The sequence below is a fragment of the Ursus arctos genome, chromosome X, assembly GCF_023065955.2.
Source record: "Ursus arctos isolate Adak ecotype North America chromosome X, UrsArc2.0, whole genome shotgun sequence".
In the NCBI taxonomy this organism is placed as follows: Eukaryota; Metazoa; Chordata; class Mammalia; order Carnivora; family Ursidae; genus Ursus; species Ursus arctos.
The window spans coordinates 84642743-84657813 of NC_079873.1; the positions used below are offsets into that span (position 1 = coordinate 84642743).

General features: G+C 37.6%; 1 protein-coding gene and 1 pseudogene across 1 annotated transcript in view; both read left to right on the top strand.

Moving 5' to 3' along the window:
* The window catches only part of COL4A5 (collagen type IV alpha 5 chain), a 240960-nt gene that overhangs the window by 23943 nt on the left and 201946 nt on the right, over positions 1-15071 (top strand). The gene's annotated exons all lie outside the window — the stretch shown is intronic.
* Positions 8362-9827, top strand: LOC125281222 (elongation factor 1-alpha 1-like; annotated as a pseudogene).

A 15071-nucleotide genomic window follows, 5' to 3' on the forward strand; every position in this document is an offset into this window, starting at 1 on the left:
CGAAGATACACTTTTAGGGTTTGTATTGCTGAGAGGATGTAGACTTTCTGATTTTGTCTAGAAGACGGTATAGGTGAGCACAGCTGGGTACAGTGAGCGTGGCATGCCATTAGGGATGTTATATCCATCTTCTTTAAAGATTCTGCACATTTCTTAGTTGTTCCTTTGTCAGGTAGTCAAAGTGTAGTGTGGGAGGTCCATTTAGCTCCTTCTCGTTGCTTTAATGTAGCACTTTATCACAACAAATTATGGAAAGAGCAGGATTTGGAAGTTAGGTTACACTTCAGAACTGGGGTAGGGAGAGAATGCTGAGATAGTTTATCCTGGACACCAAAGGGCCTGGAATTAGAATGATGGACTGCTTTAGCATTTTGGTGTTTATAGTAGGTAGAGCAAATTCCTCTCTTTTTATGGCAGTACAGAGCCCCTGCAATAGTTGGTTCTAAAGTTACTATAGTAGAATAGTGTAATCGTTTGTTTTAGAGCATGGTTGTTGACATCAGGCTTAGGTTTTAAGTCATGACTCTTCACCTACTAATTAGGCTAATATTAACCTAAAGTGTCTTATTGTGTACCACATAGTAAGTGTTAAATAAATGATAACTGTGATTTTCCACAGGATCTGTAGTCTCTTCTAATATAATTCAGTGAAATCTAATTGCCTTTCCTTAGGCATAGTAATGTGTTTTTTTCCTTTTTGATTATCTTTCTTCATCTTTGGTCTTTACCATAAAGTGGAAAAATGACTTAAAAGAACTTTTTTAGTTTATTTATAAAGGTATTGGCTAGACATATGTCAGTTAAATATGCATATACCAATATTTGATATATTAAAAAAAGGTACAATTCCTTAAATAGTGTTATCTGACTAGAGATGAAATGGACCAAAAGAGAAACAGGAGAGTGGGGGAGCAGAAGTATTGTAAAGAGAAAATTAAAACTAATGTGTCGACAAGAAAGGAGGTTTATCTGTAGCCATAGGGGAGAACTGTTAAAACTACTTTGAGCATTTTGATTTCCTAGGAAGCTTCTTAAGGTTTTTCATTATTAAATTATTTATTGGGTTGACACTAAATATTTAGATAATTACAGTACAGGTAGGTATATTGGTATGCATATATGTTACATATATATAAGTTTATTGTTCCTTAATTAATTTGAGTTCTTTTCTACCCAAAGGAAATTTAAATAAATACTTTGAATATTTCAGGAAATACAGCATGCCATTTAGTAAATTTAAGAGAACAAGTGAATAACTTAGCTATTCCAACAATGTTTTGCCTCCGCATTCCTTGGCGCAAACCGGGACCTCAATGAAGCGTCCCTCATGGGAGTTGCCTGTGGAAATCTTACTGAAGAGGTCCAAGTCCCAATTCAGGCTCCCCTCCCTTCTATTTTTTTCAAATCAACTTTTTTTGACGTATAGTTTACAACAATAAACTGTATCCACTTTAAGTGTACAGTTATTGCGTTTTGACAAATGTATGCACCCATAATAATTAATGTATGAAATAGTTTCATTACCCCAAAAAGTTCACCTATGCCCCTTTCCAGTAAAATCTTGCCCTGTCTTTGTACCCTGGAAGCCACTGATCTGCCATCTTTCACTGTGAATGTTTGTGTACAAGTCATTTTGTACACATATTTTTCATTTCTTTTGGGTAGATACAGAGGAATGGAGTGTATAATGTGTGTAACTCTACAAGAAACTGCTGAAATATTTGTCAAGGTGATTATACTCTTTTACATTCCCACCAGCAGTGTATGGGGATCCTTTTAATTATAGCCATTCTATTGGATATAAGGGGGTATCTCGTTTTATTTTGATTTTCCTGATGCTGAGCATATGTTCATGTAGTTATTAGCCTTTCAGATATCTTCTTTTGTGAAGTGTCTTCTGTAATCTTCACCTATTTAAAAAAGTTGTATTGCTTATCTTCTTAAATCTAAAGTTTTTATATTCTGAATACAAATTCTTGTCCTATGTATACTCTCTCTCTCTCTCTCTCTCTCTCTCTCTCACACACACACACACACACACACACACACACACACACACACGGTATTTTTCCCATTCTGTGGGTCGTATTTTCTTTTTCTTAACAGTATGTTTCAATTAGATTTTTAAAAATTTTGATGAAGTCCAGTTTATGAGTTTTTTTCTTTTATCATTATTGCTTTTTGTGTCATGTATAAGAAGCCTTTAACTACATGATAGTTTTCAATTTTGCCTGTTTTTCTTCTATATGTTTGATACTTTTAACTTTTGAGCCATTTTGAGTTATTTTGTGTACAGTACATAAGGATCCTGGCTCAATTCCTTAAAAAATTTATTGTGAAATTCACATAATATAAAATTAACCATTTAACATGAATAATTCAGTGACATTTGGTACATTCACCATGTTATGCAATCACCACCTTTATCTAGATCCAAACAGTTTTATTGCTCCAAAATGGAACCTCGTAGTTAAGCAGTTTCTCCCTATTTCCACCCCCCCACCCGCTAGAAACCACCAATCTGCATTCTGTCTCTGTTGATTTAACCTATTCTGGATATTTCATATAAATGGAAGCATACATTATGTGACCTTTTGTGTCTGGTTTCTTTTACTTAGAATGTTGTTTTTGAGGTTCATCCCCATCATATCATCTATCAGTACTTCATTTTTATGGTTGAATAATATTGCATTTTATGAATATACTACATTTTGTTTATCCATACATCCCTTGATGGACATTTGGGCTGTTTACCTTTAGCATTTGTGAGTAACACTGCTATGAACACGTACATAGATATATTTATTTGAGTACCTTTTTCAGTACTTTGGGGTATATACCTAAGAGTAGGATTACTGGGCCATATGGTAATTCTGTGTTTTTGAGGGGCCACCAAACTGTTTTCTTCAGGGGCTGAACCATTTTACCTTCCTACCAACAATGCATGAACATCCCAATTTCCCCACCTCCTTCCAACAGTTTTTATTTTGTTTTATTGTTATTATTATTATAGCCATCTTAGTTTGTTAATGAAGTACTTCTTCATTATGGTTTTGATTTGCATATTCTTAATGACTAATGATGTTGAGCATCTTTTCATGTGCTTGTTCCCTATTTGTGTATCTTCTTTGGAAAAATGTCTATTCAAGGCCTTTGTCTATTTTTTAATTGGACTGTTAGTCTTTTTCTTGTTGAGTTCTAAGACTTCTATATACATTCTGGATACTTAGCAGATACATGATTTGCAAATATTTTCTCCCATTCTGGAGGTCATCTTTTTACTTTCTTAATAATATCCTATTATGCACAAAGGTTTTTAATTTTCATGAAGTCCAATTTGTCTTTTTTCTTTTGTTGCTCATATTTTTGGTGTCATATCTAAGATTCCATTGTCAAATTAATGTCATGAAGTTTTACTCCTGTGATTTCTTACAAGATTTTTATAATTTTAGATTTTATATTTAGGTCATTGATCCATTTTGAATTAGTTTTTGTAAATGACACGAGGTAGAGATCCAACTTTATTTTTTTGTGTGTGGATATACAGTTGTCACAGCACTATTTGTTGAAGAAACTGTTCTTTCCCCATTGGATGGTCTAGCCACCCTTGTCAGAAATCAATTCACCATAGATGTAGGGGTTTATTTCTTGACTCTCAATTCTATTCCACTAGCTATTTGTCCTTATGCCAGTACCAACCATAGCTTCATAGTAACTTTTGAAATTGGGGTGTGTGAGTCCTCCAACTTTCTTTTCCTTTTCTAGATTATTTTGGCTATTTGGGACCCCTTGCAATTCCATATGAATTTGAGGATCAGTTCTTCCATTTTTGCTCAAAAGACTGTTGGAATTTTGATAAGGATTTCGCTGAATCTGTAGATAGCTTTGGGTGACATTGCCATCTTAATATTGTTGAGTCTTCCAATTTAGGAACACAAGTTGTCTTTCCATTTATTTAGGTCTGTTTTTTCCTTTTTTTTTTTTTTGAAGTAAACTCTACCCTCAACGTGGGACTTGAACTCAGAGCCCTAAGATCAAGAGTTACATGCTTTACCAACTGAGCCAGGCTCTACCCTGCCAGTCAGGCACCCCTATTTAGGACTTTTTAAATTTCCGCCATCAATGTTTTCTATGTACATGTCTTTCATTTACTTGGTTAAATTTATTCCTAGATATTTTATTCTTTTGGATGGTATTGCAAACTGAATTGTTTTCTTAATTTCCTTTTCACATTGTTCATTATGATTGTATAGAAACAAAATTGATTTTTTGTGTTCATCTTGTACCCTAAGACTTTGCTGAACTCATTTATTAGCTCTAATATTTTATTTGTAGATTCTTCAAGACTTTGTATATATATATATATAGAGAGAGAGAGAGAGAGAGAGAGGATCATGTCATCTGAAACAGACATAGTTTTATGTCTTCCTTTCAAACTTGGATATATTTTATTTCTTTTCCTTGCCTATTTACTCTGGCAAAGGCTTCTGGTACCATGTTGAATAGAAATGATAAAAGCAAGCATTCTTGTACACTTGATCTTGGAGGAAAAGCTTTCAATCTTTCACCATTGAGTATTGAGTTAGCTGTGAGGTTTTCATAAATACTTTTTATCATGTTAAGAAAGTTTTTGTCTATTCCTAGCTTCTGAGTGCATTTATCATGAAAGGGTGTTGGACTTTATCATATGTATTTTCTATATTAATTAAGATGATAAGATGGTTTTTTCCTCCTTGTTCTGTTAATGTGGCCTATTATAACAATTAATTTTCTTATGTTGAACCACTCTCGGATTCTTGGGATAAATTTCACCAGGTCATGGTGTATAATCCTTTTAGTATACTGTTGGATTTAGTTTGCTAGTATTTTGTTGAGATTTTTTTGCATCTGTTTTTTATAGGGAGTATTGGTCTGTAATTTTCTTTAGTGTCTTTGTCTGGCTTTGGTATCAGGATAATATTGGCTTCATAGAATGAGTTAGGTTGTGTTACCTCTTCTTCTACTTTTGGAAGAGTTTGAGAAGAATTGGTGTTAAGTTTTCTTTAAATATTTAGTAGAGTTCACCAGTGAAGCTACCTGATTGTGGACTTAACTTTGTTGTGAGGTTTAAAATACACTGATTCAGTGTCTTTCCTTGTTATAAGCTTATTCAGATTCTCTATTTCTTTTTTCCTTTTTATTTTATTTTAATTATTGAAATATAATTCACATAAAATGTTATCTTAGTTTCAGGTGTACAACATAGTGATTTGACTATTCTATACATTATTCAGTGCTCACCACTATAAGTGTAGTCACCTTCTGTCACCATACATTATTACAATATTATTGACTATGTTCCTTATGCTTATTTTCATCTCTGAGATTTATTTGTTATAACTGTAAGTTTGTATGTCTAAATCCCCTTTATCTATTTTGCCCATGCCCCCCACCTCCCCTTTAGCAACCTCTAGTTTGTTCTCTGTATTTAAGGGTCTGTTTGTGATCACTTATTTGATCACTTGTTTTGTTTTTTTAGATTCCACATGTAAGTGAAATCATATGGTGTTTGTCTTTCTCTGACTTATTTCACTTAGCATAATATCCTCTAGGTCCATACACATTGGCACAAATGGCAAGATCTCATTCTTTTTTATGGCTGATAATATTTAATTCTATATACCACATCTTCTTTATCCATTCAACTATTTTTTTAAAAAGATTTTATTTATTTGACGGAGAGAGAGACAGCCAGCGAGAGAGGGAACACAAGCAGGGGGGTGGGAGAGGAAGAAGCAGGCTCCCAGCGGAGCAGGGAGCCCAATGTGGGGCTCGATCCCAGGGCCCTGGGATCACGCCCTGAGCCGAAGGCAGATGCTTAATGACTGAGCCACCTCGGCACCCCCCATTCAACTATTTTTTTAAGTTTTTATTTAAATTCCAGTTAGCATACAGTGTAATATTAGTTTCAGGTATATAATATAGTGATTCAACACTTCTGTACAACACCTGGTGCTCATCACAACAAGTGTACTCCTTAATCCCCATCACCTATTTAACCCATCCCCTCACCCACCTCCCCTCTGGTGACCATCAGTTCTCTATAGTTAAGAGCCTGTTTCTTGGTTTGCCTCTCTCCCCTGACCATGTTCATTTGTTTTGTTTCTTAAATTCCACATAAGAGTGAAATCATATGGTAGTTTTCTTTCTCGCACTTATTTCACTTAGCATAGTACTCTCTAGCTCCATCTCTATTTCTTCTTGAATTAGTTTTGATACTCTGTGTTTTGAAAACTTTGTTCATCTCATCTAAGTTGTCTAATTTTTTGGGTGTGTAAGTATTTATAGTATTCTCTTATAATCCTTTTTATTTCTGTAAGATTGGTTTAAATGTTTCATCTTTCATTATTTATTTCAGTTATTGACATCTTCTCTAATTTTTTCAGTCTAGATAAAGGTTGATTTTGTTGATCTTTCCTAAGAACCAGTTTTGGTTTCATTGATTTTCTCCATTGTTTTTCTATTCTCTATATAGTTTATCTCCACTCTAATTTTTAGAATTTACTTCCTTCTGCTAGCTTTGCATTTAGTTTGCTCTTCTTTTCTTTTTTTTTTTTATGAGGTGCAAGCGTAGGTCACTGATTGATTAAGATCTTTCTTCCTTTTTAATGTAGGCATTTACTGCTATGAATTTCCCTGTTACCACTCCCTTTACTGCATCCCATAAGTTGTGGTGTGTTGTATTTTCATATTCATTTTTCTTTGAGTGTTTTCTAATTTTCTTTGTGATTTTTTCTTTGACCTTTGGTTGTTTAAGAGTGCATTGTTTAATTTTCACATCCAGTTTTTCTCCTTTTATTGAAATCTAGCTACGTTCCATTGTGGTTGGAGAATATACTTTGTAGGATTTCAATATTTTTATATTTATTGAAGCTGGTTTTGTGTCCCGTATAGGTTCTATCTTGAAGAATGTTCCATGTGCACTTGAGAAGAATGTGTATTCTGCTCTAAAGTGAAGTGTCCTATATTTGTCTTTTAGGTACAGGTTTAAGGTATTGCTCAAGACCTCTATCTTCTTACTAATCTTCTGTCTAGATATTTTGTCCATTTTTAAAACTTGGTTATTGAAGTCTCCAACTATTATTGTACAACTATCCAATTCTGTCTTTAAGCCTGTCAGTATTTGCTTCATATATTTGGGGCTCTTTTGTTTGGTGTATATGTTTATAATTGTTATAAATTACTGATGCATTAACTTAAAAATATGTATATATAATGTCATTCTTTGTGTCTTGTAACAGGTTTTGGCTTAAAGTCTAGTTTGTCTGATATTATAGCCTGCCACTCTAGCTCTCTTTTGGTCATTATTTACATGGAATATCTTTTTTCTTTTTTTAACTGTCAATCCATTCTGCCAGTCTCTGCCTTTTGATTGGAGAGTTTAATCCATTTACATTTAAAATAGTTACTTATAAAAGAGATTTACTATTTGCTATTTTGCTATTTGTTTTCTGTATATCTTACACCCTTTTTGCCTTTCATTTTCTCCATTCATTTCTTCTTTTACGTTTAATAGATTTTTTTGTATTATACCATTTTTGTTCTCTTTTCATTTCCTTTATTTATTCCTTTTACATATTTTCTTAGTAGTTACACTGGAGATTAAAATTAATATACTAAATTTATAACAATCTGATTTGAATTGATATCATATTGTTCTTCTCACAAGTTATATCTTTATACATTGTGTGCCCTGTAACATGTATTTGTAATTATCTTTTTATGCATCTGTTTTTTAAATTATATAGGAAATAAAAAGAGGAGTTACAAACTGAAAATATGACATACTGGTTTTTATTTACCTATATAGCTACCTTTAGCAGAGATCTTTATTTTTTCATAAGGCTCTGAGTTACTGTCTTGTGTCCTTTCATTTCAGCTTGAAGAAATTCCTTTAGCATTTCTTGTAAGGCAGTTCTACTGGCAATGAGTACCCTCAGGTTTTATTTATCTAAGCATGTCTTAACTTTAACTCTATTTTTGAAGGATGGTTTTTGCTAGATAGGGAATTCTTGATTTTCAGTGTTCTTTTATTTTTAGTGCTTAAATATGTCATTCCACTGCCTTCTGGCCTCCATGGTTTTTGATGAGAAATAAGCTGTTAATTTATTGAAAATCTCTTCTTTGCGTGGAGTTGCTTCTCTCTTGCAACTTTATAGATTCTGTCTTTGTCTTTGACAGTTTGATTAGAATGTGCTTTGGATCTCTGAGTTATCCTACCTGGAGTTCATTGAACTTCTTGAATGTGTAGATTCATGTATAATCAAACTTGGGAAGTTTGCAGCTACTGTTTCTTAAAATATTCTTAGAAAGAATATTTAGGGGTGCCTGGGTGGCTCAGTTGCTTAAGCATCTGATTCTTGATTTCGGCTCAGGTCATGATTTCAGGGTCATGAGCTTGAGCCCCACATCAGGCTCTGCACTGAGCATGGAGCCTGCTTGAGATTCTTTCTCTCCTTCTCCCACTGCCCCTCCCCACCCCCCTTGCGTGCTCTCTCTCTCAAAAGAAGTAAAAATATTTTTAAAAGTATTTAAATATTCTTTTCTGTTTTCTTTTGTACTTCTAAAATGTATATTTTGTTCAGCTTGATGGTGTCCCACAGGTCTCCTGGTTCTGGACAGACCCTTCTGGCTTACACACTGGATGTACAACAGTTAATTGTTGGTGTTAACAAATGGATTCTACTGAGCCACCCTACAGCCAGAAAAGATACAAGGAAATTGTTAAGGAAGTCAGCACCCACATTAGGAAAATTGGCTACAGCCCTGACACAAGTAGCATTTGTGCCAATTTCTGGTCAGAATGGTGACAACATGCTGGAGCCAAGTGCTAACATGCCTTGGTTTAAGGGATGGAAAGTCACCCATAAAGATGGCAATGCCAGTGGAACCACACTGCTGGAATCTCTGGATTGCATTCTGTCACCAGCTCATCCAACTGACAAGGCCTTGCGTCTGCCCCTCCAGGACATCTACAAAATTGGTGGTATTGGTACTGTCCCTGTGGGCCGAGTGGAGACTGGTATTCTTAAACCTGGCATAGTAGTCACTTTTGCTCCATTCAATGTTAAATTTTAAAACTGAATTAAGGGAGGCTCTTCCTGGGGACAATGTGGGTTTCAGTATCAAGAATATATCTGTCAAAGATGTTCATTATCCTGAACCACTGAGGCCAAATCAGTGCTGGATATGTACCTGTGCTGGATTGTCACACAGCTCACATTGCTTGTAAGTTTGCTGAGTTGAAGGAGAAGATTGATTGTTTTTCTGGAAAAAAGCTAGAAGATGGTGCCAAGTTCTTGAAATCTGGTGATGCTGCCATTGTTGGTAGGGTTCCTGGCAAGCCTATGTGGGTTAAGAGCTTCTCTGACTATCCTCCTCTGGGCCATTTTACTGTTGGTGACATGGGACAGACAGCTGCTGTGGGTGTCACAAAGCAGTGGGCAAGAAGGCAGCTGGAGCAGGCTAGGTCACCAAGTCTGCCCAGAAAGTTCAGAAGGCTAAATGAATATTATCCCCAATACCTGCCACCCCATTCTTAAGCAGTGGTGGGAGAACAGACTCGGAACTGTTTGTGTCAGTGGGCCATTTAAGTTAAGTAAAAGACTGGTTAATGATAGCAATGCATCGTAAAACCTTCAGAAGGAAAGGAGAATTTTTTGTGGGCCATTTGGTGTGTGCGTGTGTGTGGCAATTTTAAGTTATTAGTTTTTAAAATCAGTACTTTTTAATGGAAACAACTTGACCAAAAATCTGTCACAGAATTTTGAGACCAATTAAAATAAAAGTTTAATGAGAAAAAAATATATAAAAATAAAGTCTTTGTCTAATAACCAGCATCTGGATTCTCAGTGATAATTTCTGTCAATTATTTTTTTTCTTAAACAGGCTACACTTTCCTTTTACTTGTAATATTTGCTTGAAAACAGAATTTGATTATTTTAAATGTGGTAACTGGAAATCAGACTTTGCCCTTTATCAGAGTTTCCTCATTTTTATTGTTGAGGGCTGCCATTATTCATTTGTTTAGTGACTTTTACAACCTATTTATGCAGAGCCTCTATCCCTTGTCACGTGTGGTACTGAAATCTGTGTTCCTTTAACTTGTGCTCAGATAGTGTTTTGATAGATACTTCTCTGAATGCCAGGAACCAATTAAAGGAGAGAGAGAAAAGGAGAACAAAAAAAAAAAAAAAAAAAAGGAGAAGGGAGAAAAAATATCTCCTGTCTGTGTGCATTGGCTCTGTGTTATGACACTCCTTTAACACTTAGCCAGGACATTAGCAACTCTGCCTTAGCTTTCATTCCCTGCTTATATTGTGCTTGGAGATCAGCTAGAGTGAAAGCTAAATTTTTCTCAGGTCTTTCCTGAGTGTGGGTCCTCCCCTGGGCATATACCCTGCTTCTTAAATTCCTTGGTGTACATAGGCATTTTTCAATGCCCTGTTTTTTCGAAAAAGCTCCACTGCTTTTCCCCCCAGGCTTTTGGCACCTCATCCATATGCCGCACCTTCAGTCTTTTGCCCTAGGCAACTGTGGGTTGTTCCTTTACCTTACAGTGTTTTTCCCAATGCCTACAGCGGTACTGTCCTTTGTCTTCTCCAAGTTAAGTGCCTTGCATCAGTCCTTCAGGTGGTCCCCAGACGGGTTAGAACAATCATTCACGAACAAAATCTGCTCTACTGTCCCTGGTACCAGAGACAAGGGTCCCATAGTGAACATGGCTACCCTCCTGGAAAGTGCTGCTGAGCCAGGGAGGCAGCTGGGTAAGGACAAGCAAAAGCACCACAGACCTTTTCTACCACTTTTAATTTGTATTTTTCTTGATTCAACATTTGTTTGGTTGTTGTAAACCTTGGATCATTTTCCAAAGTTCTGACAAATTTGGTTTTGACAGTTCCTTCTTGATTTTTTGATGTTTCTGCAGAGGGGCACGTGCTTAAGAGTTTCATACTCCACCATTTCATTGATGTCCAAAAAATTTATTAATGTGTTCTTTCACTGTTTTTTGGAAACACAATCCATTCCCTGTTGAGTTACTTTTCACTTTCTGGACATTTTACTCTATTTTGTTAATCTGCTTGCCTGTCCTTACTCTCATATACTGTCTTGATTATCGTAGCTTTATGATATAGCTTGAAATCAGGCAGTGCAAGTTTGTTTGGATTGTGTTTAATCTGTAGATTAATTGACATTAATGATATTGAATCTTCCTTTACATGTTTATGGTATGTTTATTTTTTAAGTATTCTTTACTTTTTCTTGGCAATGACTTATACATTTCAATGTACCAGTTTTTTTTATTTTTTGTAGGGACTTTTTATAGATTCTTCAGGATTTCCTATATGTCGTTTTTGAAAAGAGGCAGTTTTACTTTTCCCTTTCCATTCTCTTTGCCTATTAGTTGTTTACTTTGCCTGTTCTGGATAGGACCTCCAGTACAATATTCAGTAGAAACAGGGAGAGCAAAGTGGTGAGATTAGTCTTTTCTGCCTCGTTCCACTTATTAGGGGGAAAGCATGCAGTCTGTTACCGTTAAATGTAATGGTAGTTCAATGGTTCTCAGTAGATGGGAAAACTGCCCACAGAGGGCAATTGCCAATGTCTGGAGACATTCTTGATTGTCATGATTGGGTGCTATTATTGGCATCTACTGGGTAGAGGCCAGAGGTGCTGTTAACCATCCCACAATGCACAGTACACGCACCTACCTAGTCTGCATGACAAAGAATCATCCAGGCCAAAATGTCAGTAGTGCCACTGCTGAGAAACTCTGCGTTAGTTGTGGGTTTTATGGGCTGCCTTTTTATCAGATTAAAGAAGTTACCTTTTATTCCTAGTTTGGTGAGAGTTTTAATCAAAAATGGCTACTAAAATTCTGCATCTACAGAGATGATTATATAGTATTTTTTCTTTTACTGAATTTATAAAGGAAATTACTATCTTAGTCCATTTAGGTTGCTATAACAAAGTATGACAGGTGGGGGGAGAAATTTATTTCTCAGTTTTGGAGGCTGGAAAATCCAAGATCAGAGTGCTGGCAGAGTCAATGTCTGGTGAAGGCCCCCCTCCTGGTTCATAGACAGCTGGATCTGTATCTTGCATCAAAATCTGGATCATGGAAATGCAGTTGATATAATTGGGATTTGTGTGACTAAACTGGCTCAAGGAGTCTCACATTGGGAAATGTGGAAAATATTTTTATGCCTTTGTTGATTATCTCATTACAATTGGGCTGGAAAATACAATATGACTTCATTTTAGCTTGATTACATCTGCAAAGACCTTACTTCCAAATAAGGCCACATTCGGAGGAGGGAAAAGATGGCAGAGGAGTAGGGGTCCCCTTTTTTAGCTGGTCCCCTGAGTCGAGCTGGATATGTACCAGACCATCCTGAAAACCCACGGAATCAGCCTGAGATGCAGGAAGATACATCTGGATCTCTACAAATGAACATCTCCAGCGTTGAGTATTGAGGTACGAAGTGGGGAGCTGTGAAACCGCGCACAGATATGGGAAGATAAATGGAAGGGGGAGGGAGCCGCCGCGTTCGGGTGCCGGGAAGCCGTAGCCACCTGCACTGGGGAGCGGGCCAGACTCGCGGACTGGCACCCGTGAGAGAGCAGACTGAGACTGTGAGCCTGGGAATGCGCGTGCTACCAGACTGAAAACCGGAGCTCCGGAGCGCTCACTGGAACTAGACTAAAACCAGGAGCTCAGGAGCGCATGCGTCCAAACTAAAAATCGGAGCTCTGGAGCGCACACTTGAACTAGACTGAAACTGGGATCTCGGAGTGCTTGCACAACCTGACGGAAAACCGGAGCCCCGGAGCGCTCACTGGAACTGGACTGATACCGAGAGCTCAGGAGCACGTGCGCGACCAGACTGAAAACTGGCGCTCCGAAGTGCGCGTGAACCACACTGAAACAGAGATCTCGGGAGCGTGCGTGGTAACCGGGGGCGGCTGGCAGTGTTAGAAACACAAACGACAGAGACCTGCCAGCCTTGGAAGTGAGGGCTGGGACACCGGCTGTGGGGTGCACAACCTGGGATGCTGCAGGGTTTTCAGCAGCACCGACAGAAACAGAGTTAAAGAGGCCAAGAGAGCTCAGTGGAGAGCTGACTGCGATCTCTCTGTTCTGAGACAGAGGCTAGGATACGGCCCCTGCTGCTCTGACTCTCAGAAGAGCCACAGAAAACCACCAGGGGAAGCCGCCAGAGAACAAAAGCCCGGAAATACCAGCTTACATTGTGCCAATCCCCATCCCCCCTCACAGGGGACAAGGAGACTCTACCCAAACAGGATTGCCTGAATATCAGTGCGGCAAGCCCCTCCCCCAGAAAGCAGGCTGAAAAATCAAGAAGCCCACATCCCTAAGGTCCCTATAAAACAAAGGCACACTGCCTGGGTCCTGGTCAATAATTTGGGCTCTGGGCAACCCCGCAACCTCTCCTCATCAGAATGATGAGAAGGAGATCCCCCCCAGCAAAGAGAAGATAATGAGTCTGTGGCCTCTGCCACAGAACTGATGGATATGGATATAACCAAATTATGAGAAATGGAGTTCCGGGTAACAATGGTCAAGATGATGTGTAGACTTGAAAAAAAATATTAATGAAAATATTAATGAGAATATAGAATCTCTAAGGGCGGAAATGAGAGAGAATCTGGCAGAAATTAAAGATGTTATGAATCAAATGCAGTCTAAACTAGATGCTCTGACGGCCAGGGTAAATGAGGCAGAAGAACGAATTAGTGAATTGGCAGATGGGATGGTAGAAGAGAAAGTTAAAACAAAAACTTGGCTCAAAAAATCCAATCTCAAGAATGTAGATTACAGGAGATTACTGAATCAATGAAACATTCCAATGTCAGAAACACTGGCATCCCCGAGGGGGTGGAGAAAGAGAGAGGTCTAGAAGAGATATTTGAACAAATTATAGCTGAAAACTTCCCTAATCTAGCAAAGGAAACAGGCATTTGTGTCCAAGAGGCAGAGAGGACCCCTCCCGAGGTCAACCATGACAAACCTACGCCACATCACGTCGTAGCGCAATTCGCAAATATTAGATCCAAGGATACAGTATTGAAAGCGGCCAGGGCGAAGAGGTTTCTCATGTACAGAGGCAAAAATATCAGAATAACGTCAGACCTGTCTACACAGACCTGGAATGAGAGGAAGGGTTGGCAGGATATTTTTAAAGCTCTATCCAAGAAAAACATGCAGCCAAGGATCCTTTATCCACCAAGGCTGCCATTCAGAATTGATGGACAGATAAGGACCTTCCAGGATCAGCAGAAACTGACCAACTTTGTAACCATGAAACCAGCCCTACAGGAGATATTAAGGGGGGTTCTATAAAAGTAAAAAGGCCCCAAGAGTGATACAGAACAGAAATTTACAATCTATAGAAACAAAGACTTCACAGGCAACATGACATCCTTAAAGTCATGTCTCTCAATAAACACTCTCAATGTGAATGGCCTAAATGCTCCCATAAAACACCACAGGGTTGCAGATTGGATAAAAAGACATGACCCATCCATTTGCTGTCTACAAAGGACTCATCTTGAGCCTAAAGATACATCCAGACTAAAAGTGAAGAGATGGAAAACCATTTCTCATGCCAATGGACCTCAAAAGAAAGCTGGGGTAGCAATCCTCATATAAGACAGATTAGATTTTAAACTAAAGACTGTACTTAGAGATATAGAAGGACCCTATATTATTCTTAAAGGATGTATCCAACAAGTGGATATGACAATTATAAATACCTACGCCAACAGGGGAACAGCAAGATACGCAAGCCAACTCTTAACCAGAATAAAGAGACATATAGGTAAAAATACATTAATAATAGGAGACCTCAACACTCCCCTATCAGCAATAGACAGACCACCTAAGCAGAAAATCAACAAAGAAACAAGAGCTTTGAATGATATACTAGACCAGATGGACCTCATAGATACACACAGAACACTACACCCCAGAACAACAGAATACCCATTCTTTTTGAATGCACATGGAA